At 40.3% G+C, this 10,231-nt stretch overlaps 1 long non-coding RNA gene across 1 annotated transcript; it reads right to left on the bottom strand.

Moving 5' to 3' along the window:
* Positions 1-362: 362 nt before the first annotated feature.
* LOC147124678 (uncharacterized) lies at positions 363-8,100 on the bottom strand. Its single transcript, XR_015078808.1, has 2 exons — positions 7,673-8,100; positions 363-2,928 (listed from the first exon to the last, which is right to left on the bottom strand). It is a non-coding gene; the product is annotated as an uncharacterized LOC147124678 (long non-coding RNA).
* Between the last annotated feature and the right edge of the window lie 2,131 nt (positions 8,101-10,231).

Raw genomic sequence — 10,231 nt, 5'->3', positions numbered from 1 at the left:
GGTATCAAGATTTGTGGTAGTATGCTGCATACTGCACAACCTCGCGATTATCAGGGAACTGCTCTTGCCACCACATATTAGGCAAGAAGATGAGGAGCAGGAGCATGAAGAGGAGATGGAGGAAGTGTAGGACGAGGAAGTGCAACAGGAGGTGGAGGAACATGAAGCGGAAAGGAGGCTATAACGTAGACTGCCCCTTTCTATCTGAACTCTATTTGATCAAATAATTCATGACCAATACCAGTAACCTCAACCACACCTCCCCATTCACCAACAGTCCCACACTCCTTACCTTTCCTTGATCACTGACCATCACATCATCCTCTTTCCGACAACACAAAAATAAAAACCACCAGAAAATGCCCAATCTAATCCAATTTTATGAATTAAATCATGACATAATGCATACAAAAATAAATTAATCACCCTTGTGCATTCCCTTAGTGCCTATCTTCTGTGTGCCTTTATCTATCCTAGTGCTCCAAGAGGTGCTTCCCCAGTGGCTATAGCATGGGCAGTGGAAGGCTGTTGACCTTCAACTGAGGAGACTACAGATGGCCCTGGAGGGCAACATCAAGCACTTCGAGCTAAGAGATAACAAAGGGCAGAAAACACTAGTGGATACTTTATAGGACCCCTAACAATAATCATAGCATTGGCCAAAGTATTGTTAACCCCTCGCTTCTGTGAGGAGGATCTACCCCTAACTTGGGAGATCAGGGTTCGCTGCTTTAGGAGATTCAACATGCCGGTCAGTCTATCAAATTCAAATTCAAATTCAAATCGCTTTATTGGCATGATAAGGTACATCTTATGTTGCCAAAGCATCAAAATACATTTATGGTTGAACACATAAACGCAGATCTATTCATACAGTGTATAAACAGCTTTTTTCCCTGAGTGTATAAATATACATTCGCATAATTTATATATACTCTTTTCTTAGGTTTACTGGTTGTCCCTCTGTTTATGGCAAGCTGTAACATAGTGTGCCGCTAGTGTTACACAGTTTCTTTCTTCCCCTAGTAGGTATGGGAGTTTTTGGTCGTCATTCAGATTTCTGAATTCAGGGCATATTTGTGAGAATTTTTGGTAGAAATTCTCCCTGATGCCCTGATATTTTCCACAGGCTGTGAGGAAGTGTATCTCTGTCTCCACCACTCTCTGACTGCAGTGAGAGCATATCCTGTCCTCTCTTGGCAGCCTGGTCTGCCTGTGTCTGCCTTTTTCGATCGCGAGGCTATGTTCACTAAGTCTGTACCTTGTCAAGGTTTTTCTCAGTTTGTTATCCTTTACCAAGGCCAGGTACTCAGCCATGTTGTATTGTCTGTTTAGGGCCAAGTAGCAATTGAGTTTGCTTTGGGTTTTTGTTGTTTCTGCCCAATATGACAGGTATTTTTCCTTTTGCTTAGTGACAATTGTGTTGGGTTGAATTCTTTGTGTTACGATGTCACTGTCCTGGGGCTGGTTATTGTTAGTAGTGTTAGTGGTTGCTTCACTGAGTCCCAGGACTAGTTGACTGAGGGTGTTCTTCTTTATGGTCCTCTCTTGGCATTTCAAGGCTTCGTGATGATAGCAGTGGGGGTTGCTCATTTTTAGGTGTTTCCAAAATTTGGTGGCTCTTTTTTGGATAGTAATTATTAGTGGAAATTGGCCTAGTTCTGCCCTGCATGCATTGTTTACGGTTTTCCTTTGAGACCTGAGGATACTTTTACAGAATTCTGCATGTAGGATCTCAATTGGGTGTTTGTCCCATTTTGCAAAATCTTGTTGTGTTAGCGGTCCCTGCACTTCACTGCCATAGAGTGCAATTGGTTCAATTACTGATTTGAAAATTTTGAGCCAAATGTTAATTGGGATTTCTATTTGGATTGATCTTTTAATGGCATAGAAAGCCCTTCTAGCTTTCTCTTTCAGTTCATTCACCGCCAGTTTGAAATTTCCCGTAGAGCTGATTTTTATGCCCAAGTATGTGTAGTTAGTGGTTTGTTCGATTTTAGTTGTTCCTAGTGTGAGATTTATTTTGGGTCCCTGATGTCTGGATCTTTGCTGGAACACGAGGACCAATTGTGTTTGCACACAAGTATGCCTCCCAAAGAGTGCGCCCCGAGACTCACGGGGCTACAATATTTATACATTTTCATAAATTGCAAGTCATGAGAAAACAGAAAACTAGGCAATCACGTGCTCCACAAGTCATTTGTTTTTTTTTACAGAGTTTTGTTTAAGCATTTAACTTTCAACAGATAATGACCATGAGACTGTCTCCACCAGTTATCTTATGTGTGGTTAGGGAGTAGAACATTTTGTTCCTGTTCTTTCTTATCTATTTGTACTGCATTCCCACAGTCCTGCATCAGTTTTTTTTTACATTTAAACTCTTCACCCATGTCAAGCAGTCCATCATGCTTTGCAAGGCATTGGTAAGGCAGTATGGGATTAATCTAGCTTAACATTCCCTCCTTTTATCATTACATGATAACCTCGACCTTTTCTCTACATACTGCACAGGGTGTCAACTATTCCATATATATGTTACATATTTGAAGATTATTCTGCCCCGCCTGGGGTCTCCTCTACATTGCTTCGGATCTTCTCTTTCGGTGTGCTCAATTAATTCTGCCCCGCCTGGGGTACCTCTGTTTCTTCTATCTTTCCTGATGTTACCCCGCCTGGGGTCTCCTCTGTCGCTGTTGAGGTTATGTCCATTATGACAAGAGCGGTGATGACAACTTGCAGTGTGAAGCATGAATCCATTTTGTCTTTCCTTCGACCTTCACTGTGGTATGCGTGGTTAACAGTACTTGATAGGGGTCTCTTCCACCTGGGTTCTAATCCTTTTCGGTAGAAGTTCTTTACGAAGACATAATCACCCGGTTTGAGTCGATGACAGGCATCCTCTGGTGTTGGTTTAGTAACGGCTGTTACCTGTTGATGAGACAACTTTAAAGCAGAGGTTAGTGACATACAATAAGACATCATCTGATTGTCCATTACATGAATATCTATTTGTCTGTCGTCTTGGATGGGAGCCGAGAACGGGGTTCTTAAAGCTTTTCCGAAGATAATTTCTGCTGGTGATAATCCTGTCTTTCAATGGTAATACTTCTGGCCATTTTAATTTGTTTTCTACACAGAGTTTAGCCAATTTTAGCTTTAGGGCTCCATTAGCCCTTTCCACCAGTCCTGCTGATTGTGGATGGAGCGGGCAATGTAAATGCTGTCTAATATTGAGAACATTGCAAAGTTCAGCATTAATTTCTGCAACAAAATGTGGTCCGTTGTCGGAACTCAATTGTATTGGCACTCCAAACCTTGGCACAATATCTTTCAGTATTATTTTGCACACAGTCTTTGCGGTAATGTTCCTTGTTGGGAAGGCTTCTATCCATTTACTAAATACATCAATGATAACTAGTACATATTTATATCTATAAGCTGATTCCAATTGTACAAAATCTAACTGTAGTATTTGAAAAAGGACCGCCTGGGATAGGAGTTGTTGCTGTTACTGTTAGTATGGCTTTTCCTGGGTTGTGTTGCTGACATATCAGACAGTGATCAATTGTCTGCTGTGCCACTTTTTCCCAATTTGGGTTGTACCAAGAATTTTCCAATTTGGAGCAACTATCCTTCCCTTTGGGTTGGCATATAGTTGTGTCAAAGGATCCTTTTTACAATTTTCTTTTATCCACTTTTGTTTTTCATTTTCAGGAGCGTCCTCCTGGTGCTTTTGTACATCTTCCAATGATGGCGTACAAGAGGGATACTTCCCTCCCTCCTTTTGTTCCAACTGGGGCATTTGTTTTTGGTCCTCATACATAACGGCATATTTTGCTGCTTCATCTGCCAATCTATTCCCCTCGGCAACCTGTGTATGTAACCATGTGTGTGCCTGGCATTTTGCTGTGGCTAATTCCCCGGGTAGTAATACTGCCTGTGTCAATCTTTCTACCTGTACTTGGTTCAATATGGGAGTTCCAGATGTGGTCAGAAAACCCTTCCTTTTCGATATTATTCCGAAATCATGCGCTAATCCGAAGGCATATCTCGAGTCCGTATAAATATTTACTTTCATCCCTTCTGATAATTCGTATGCTCTTGCTAGTGCGTGTAATTCTGCTTTCTATGCTGTCAATGATTTGGATGTTTACCTGATTCTACCACATTTGATGATTCTATAATTGCGTATCCTATCTGTCCTTCACCTGCATCTGATCTAGAGGCTGATCCATCCACAAAGTACTCATGGTCTGGGGTATTCAGAGGCACGTCCTTTAAATCAGGTCTGATTATTGTTTGGGTCTCAATTTTTGTTACACAGTCATGTATTGGTTCAACTACATGTTCTGTGGGTTACTCTCATATCTACTTATCCTTGCCGACGTCATGTGCTGTGTGGATAATTTGTTCAGTAATCGGTAGTAGTTACATACAACCTAAATAGTCTATCATACATTGGTCTTCCTAAGGGCGGGGCCTCTCTTAAGGCTTGTTTTAAAGAATTGAACGCATCTCTTTGTGCTTCTGATAGAACGAACGGTTCTCTCACCTGTGATCCTGTTAGTATAGTTAAGGGCCTCGTATGTTTAGTGATTTCTGGTATCCATCTTCTTATGTTCATTAATAAATAGACATTCTTATTATGAACACAGCTAGCTTTTGTTAGTTACTTTATTGAGCACATGTGGACTACGTACAGTATCTGTAGAGGCTTCCATCTTGACTGCTGCCTTGTGGGTAGCCTAGTGCCTCATGGGTAATGTAGTCTTAATATACATACAGCTGGATAGTGTAGTCTTAATACATACAGCTATATACAGCTCTACACAGCTCTATGGCTCCACCTAGTGTCCACTATTGATCATTACACATCTGTCCTGCAGAAATTTATTAATCCTAAAAATGCTCGTATTCCTCTTTTAGTGGTAGGTTCCGGATGTTGGGATATTGTTTGGGTCTTTTCTGAGAGCAGGACTTTTTCATCTGGTGTCAGAATGTGCCTAAGTATGTTACATGCTTTTTGCAAAATTGAATCTTTGCTTTTGATACTACATACCCTTCCCTTGACAAATGGTTCAAAATGAATTTTGTATCTATTTGACAATCCATCGCTGTTGCCGGGACTGAGCTGAAGCCAATAATCCCCCCAATCTCACCAATGTTTGAGTGATAATTTCATCATCCTCTGATGCTTCATCGTATGGCAATTGTTCAAAAGCTTGTTTCATAATTAACATATCCTGCTCTACTTTATCCACAGCTGCCGTCGCGTCTTTAGCCGATTTCTCAGCCATCGGGTACATTCTCATTTCGTAATTCATTGCACATTGCACATTAGTTGACACACACACGCACCATGCAACTTCAATCACAACTTCTAGCCGCAGTCATGATCGCGAGAGAGAAAGAAAGATAGAGAGAGAGAGAGAGAGAGAGAAAGTGCGCAGCCTGTGACCTCGAAGAGGGAAGCACAGGCTTTTAAAGGGACAGCACACTGAAGATGAATGAGCACACACTCGGCAGGTTTTTTATTATTCTTAACTACATCTTACACTCTCAATCACTTTCCTTTAATTGCCATTCATATCTCATTCATGAGTCCTGGAGAAACTTTACTGTCCAGTACAATATTTAAGATAGAAAACATAGTTCAAACGTTCTCACTTGATCCAAGTTATTAACACTTTTTTATTTATCATTATTTTAGAGGATATTTTATTTTCCCAAAAGTAACCCAATATATAGTGCCTGAGTCCATTTTATCATTTCAAAATTATCCCAAAATCCAAAAAGCAGTATTATTGTACCGGCAGGTTTTGTCAATGTTCAATTTCATTTCAATCAATTTATCCTCCATTTCCAATTTCAGAAACAAGTGATTCTCAGGCTAGGTAGCTTATACAGTGTTTTAACATTAGTGACAGAAGTGCTGCAATTAGTTTACAAGGTAACTTCCATATAACAAAAGAAAGAAGAGACTCCATTGTGACTCTACTTAGAGCCCAAGGTTAAGTTATCAAATCATAAATTCCTTCTGTCACTGGGGAAATATTAACTTAAAATTAAGAAACTTAAATTATTTAACGTCCAATATCTTTAAACTTCATACTAAAGTTGGGTTAACTCCTTTGCAGGATTCTAAGAAGGTGGAGCAAAACATTATCAAATGCACGTCATTACGTTACTTCACGTAAACTTAAAAAAACTTTCCCGATCGAAAAAGACAGTTGTGTTTTTACACTTTAACCAAACATGAACATGGAGGTAATATGGACAAAGATGGGATTGAGCAAAATTCACAAGCTAAGTATTATTCAATGCGGTCTACACAAATTCACACCAACCAGAATTTCACCGTGGCCACAATGAAAGTCTGGTCTTACTAGGTTAATTAACCTCAAAACTCCAATTTATTCCAGATCTTGTAAACATTCAAATTAATTTTCTTCCAAGCACATTGGCAACTGTAACTTTAAGGCAGAAGCCCATCATCAAGTAAAACTATGAACAGACAAACAAAACAAAATAGCACACTCTTGCAGAAAACAGTAAATTACATCATATTAATTTTCTTATTGTCCTTTCTTCAGATGTCTTTCCAAAATACTGTAAAAACATTGAGTATAACTGGAGAAAATTAGTCTTTCACAAAACAAATCAAATCAAACTGCTTTAGAAGATTTCACCATAGCAACTGCGACTCCAAGGTTAAATCTTAGACTGAAACTTAATCTTTTGAAAAACAAACTGTTGTTGTTCCTCTCAGTTTTTACACACCATCACTTTTAAATTGTAGTTCAAAGATTTTTTTCTCTTGGGGCACAATCTTATTCGCATTCCTAAAACTTCCAAAATCAAATCAAAATGCTTTTGACACAGAGAAGTGGGTGGAGCTAAAACACACATAACAGAATCTTTCTTTTAAAGACAGACTTTTCAGACAAAAGAAATACTGTAACTTCTTAAACATTCATAGTCAGAAAAACAGTCATACTTTAACACACACTTTCACACAAACTGAAATTCCAGCATTTTTTTTTAGGATCCTTTCACTCAGCAAATCTTGTGTTTTATTTGTCTCGGCACAGATGTTAATAACTTCCATGTCGGTAAAACTTTAAGTTTATCTTTTTTCCCCTTTTTTCTTATTTTGTTCAATTATTATATTTCCTGCCCCCATTTTCCCCACTCTTATTTTTTCCTACCCCCATTTTCCCACTCTTAGTACATACTTGATTTTTTTCCAATTTGTGTACGTACTTGCGAACCGGTTTAATGCGCTTAACCCCCTCCCCACTTTATGGGACTTTCACCCAAAGGAATATAACCTCTATAACACACTTGATGGGACTTTCACCAAAAGGAATATAACCTCTATAACACACTTGATGGGACTTTCACCCAAAGGAATATAACCTCTATAACACACTTTATGGGACTCGAACCCAAAGGACTTTAACCTAAAACTTTATGGGACTCGAACCCAAAGGACTTTAACCTAAAACTTTATGGGACTCGAACCCAAAGGACTTTAACCTAACACTTCTGACTTTGAGAAAGTGTGTTATCCCAAATTCTTACCAAAAGATTCCGTCGGCACAAGGCCAGGATCACAGCGAATGCGGCAAGTCACTTCGTAACAGACAGAGCAAAAAGGTAAAAATCTTACCTGTGGCCACTTAGTTGCTCAGTCATCCGAAAGCGACTCGTCAGCCTAGACCGCTGTGGTTTGGACCGAAGTGCTTTGGAATCCCATCCTCGTCACCAGAATTGTTAACCCCTCGCTTCTGTGAGGAGGATCTACCCCTAACTTGGGAGATCAGGGTTCGCTGCTTTAGGAGACTCAACACGCCGGTCAGTCTATCACTTTCTCAGTAATACACAAAATCAGAAACTGTAAAATAAGTAAAGTTTTATTAAGGTACCTGGACTTCACTCTGAGAAACCCAATTGTGTTTGCACACAAGTATGCCTCCCAAAGAGTGTGCCCCGAGACTCACGGGGCTACAATATTTATACATTTTCATAAATTGCAAGTCATGAGAAAACAGAAAACTAGGCAATCATGTGCTCCACAAGTCACTTGTTTTTTTTTTACAGAGTTTTGTTTAGCATTTAACTTTCAACAGATAATGACCATGAGGCTGTCTCCACCAGTTATCTTATGTGTGGTTAGGGAGTAGAACATTTTGCTCCTGTTCTTTCTTATCTATTTGTACTGCATTCCCACAGTCCTGTATCAGTTTTTTTTACATTTAAACTCTTCACCCATGTCAAGCAGTCCATCATGCTTTGCAAGGCATGAGTAAGGCAGTATGGGATTAATCTAGCAGGAAATTAAAGGAGCATTCAACAAGGGTAATACAATAATCATGGCGGGCTTTAATCTTCATATAGACTGGGCAAACCAATCTGGTGAATGTAGCTTAGAGGACAAGTTCGTGGAATGCATTTGAGATAGATTTCTAGAACTATATGTTGAGGAACCAACTAGGGAACAGGTTATTTTAGACCTAGTATTGTGTAATGAGACAGGGTTAATTAGTAATCTTATAGTAAAGGATCCTCTGGGGAATAGTGATCATAATATGATGGAATTTCATCTTATGTTTGAGAGTGATGTGGTTAAGTCCAAAACTAGGGACTTAAAAAATTAAACAAAGCCAGTTACAGAGGCGCATTGGCTGAGGTAGGTTGGGAAATTAGATTAAAAGATATGATGGTAGATAAGCAATGGCAAATATTTAAAGAAATAATTCATAATTCTCAACAAATATACATTTCCTTGAGGAATAAAAAAGCAACTGGTAAAGTGGTACGTCTGTGGCTAACTAAAGAAGTTAAGGATGCTATTAGATTAAAAGAAGAGGCTTACAATGTTGCCAAACAGAATAGTAAGCCTGAGGATTGGGAGGGTTTTAAAAATCAGCATAGGATGACCGAGAAAGTGATAAAGAGAGAGAAAATAGAATATGAGAGTTAACTAGCATGAAATATAAAAAACAGATTGTAAGAGCTTTCACAAGTATGTAAAAAGGAAGAGATTAGTGAAGGTAAACGTTGGTCCCTTAGAGCCAGAGACACGAGAAATTATATTGGGAATGAGGAAATGCCGGCGACGTCAAACAAATATTTTGGCTGGAAATTTACTTACTGAGTCCTGTCAGGTGCATGTGGGCTGGTGGTGGGTCAAAACCATGTTGTTCTAATGATCCCACTCCTCAGAGCGACTTTCAGTTAATGGAGCCTATTCAGGCAGGCCTACACGTTTCCCGGCCCTATTAAATGGTGCAGATCTGATGAAGTCATCGATGACACATTTCCAGCAGGGATATTTAAAGCAGCCTTGGCCACGTCGCATTTAAAGTTTCATTTAGGCATGTGCAGGGAGGATATTGCAGGATCTGTTTATTTTCTACACTTCAAAGCATGACTTCACAAAGACAGAGGGCTGCACCCGGGTTTTCAGATGACTCGCAACATATTCTTCTGGAGGGAGTCAGAGCACACAGTGAGGTCTTCCTCCCTGATGATGGGCGGAAGAGACCTCACCAGGAGACTAAAAGAGTTTGGCTCAAAATAGCTGAGGAGGTCAACAGCAGGGATGTGGTGAAGTGGGCCTGAGTGCAGTGCCGGAAGCGCTTTAATGATCTCATGGGATCAGGAAAGGTGAGTGCAAAGGCACACTCACCTTCATCCTGCTGTGCCTGTCACCTCATTCCCATCACTCTGTCTTCCCAAGCCTGCTTCTGCACATCATTACTCACACCAAGATACCTTGCATGTCCACCCATCCCTCTCTCTCTATCTACATTGTCACATCCCCATCTGACTAACCACCCCTCACATGCACCCTCATCCTAATGCATTCATAGCAAGCAACACCACAGAAAGAGGCCATTTGGCATTAGCACTTCGCCATTGGCACCACACTCCCTCAGAGTCACCCTCTACAGATGTAACCCACACATTCATGCCATCACTCTTACTCAAATCTCTCTTCTTTCCATCCTTACAGGAAAAACGAGCGCACAACAACAGGGAGAAGGAGAGAACCGGAGGTGGCCCTCCATCCTTCACCACTTTAACTCCAGCAGAGGAGGTTGCCCTGGAGGTCTCGAGAGTTGCGGAGCTGCTGGCGGTGGGAGACATAGAGAGGATCACCTCTCAGCAACCTGGTGATAGAATTACATCTCATGCAGCCACATGGCAGATAGTAGTCTCTCAT

The sequence above is a fragment of the Somniosus microcephalus genome, chromosome 1 (genome assembly GCF_052327205.1).
Source record: "Somniosus microcephalus isolate GS21.2 chromosome 1, FLI_Smic_1.0, whole genome shotgun sequence".
Classification (NCBI taxonomy): Eukaryota; Metazoa; Chordata; class Chondrichthyes; order Squaliformes; family Somniosidae; genus Somniosus; species Somniosus microcephalus.
The sequence above is the reverse complement of the archived record's forward strand: the minus strand, read 5'-3'. Positions and strand labels throughout refer to the sequence as shown.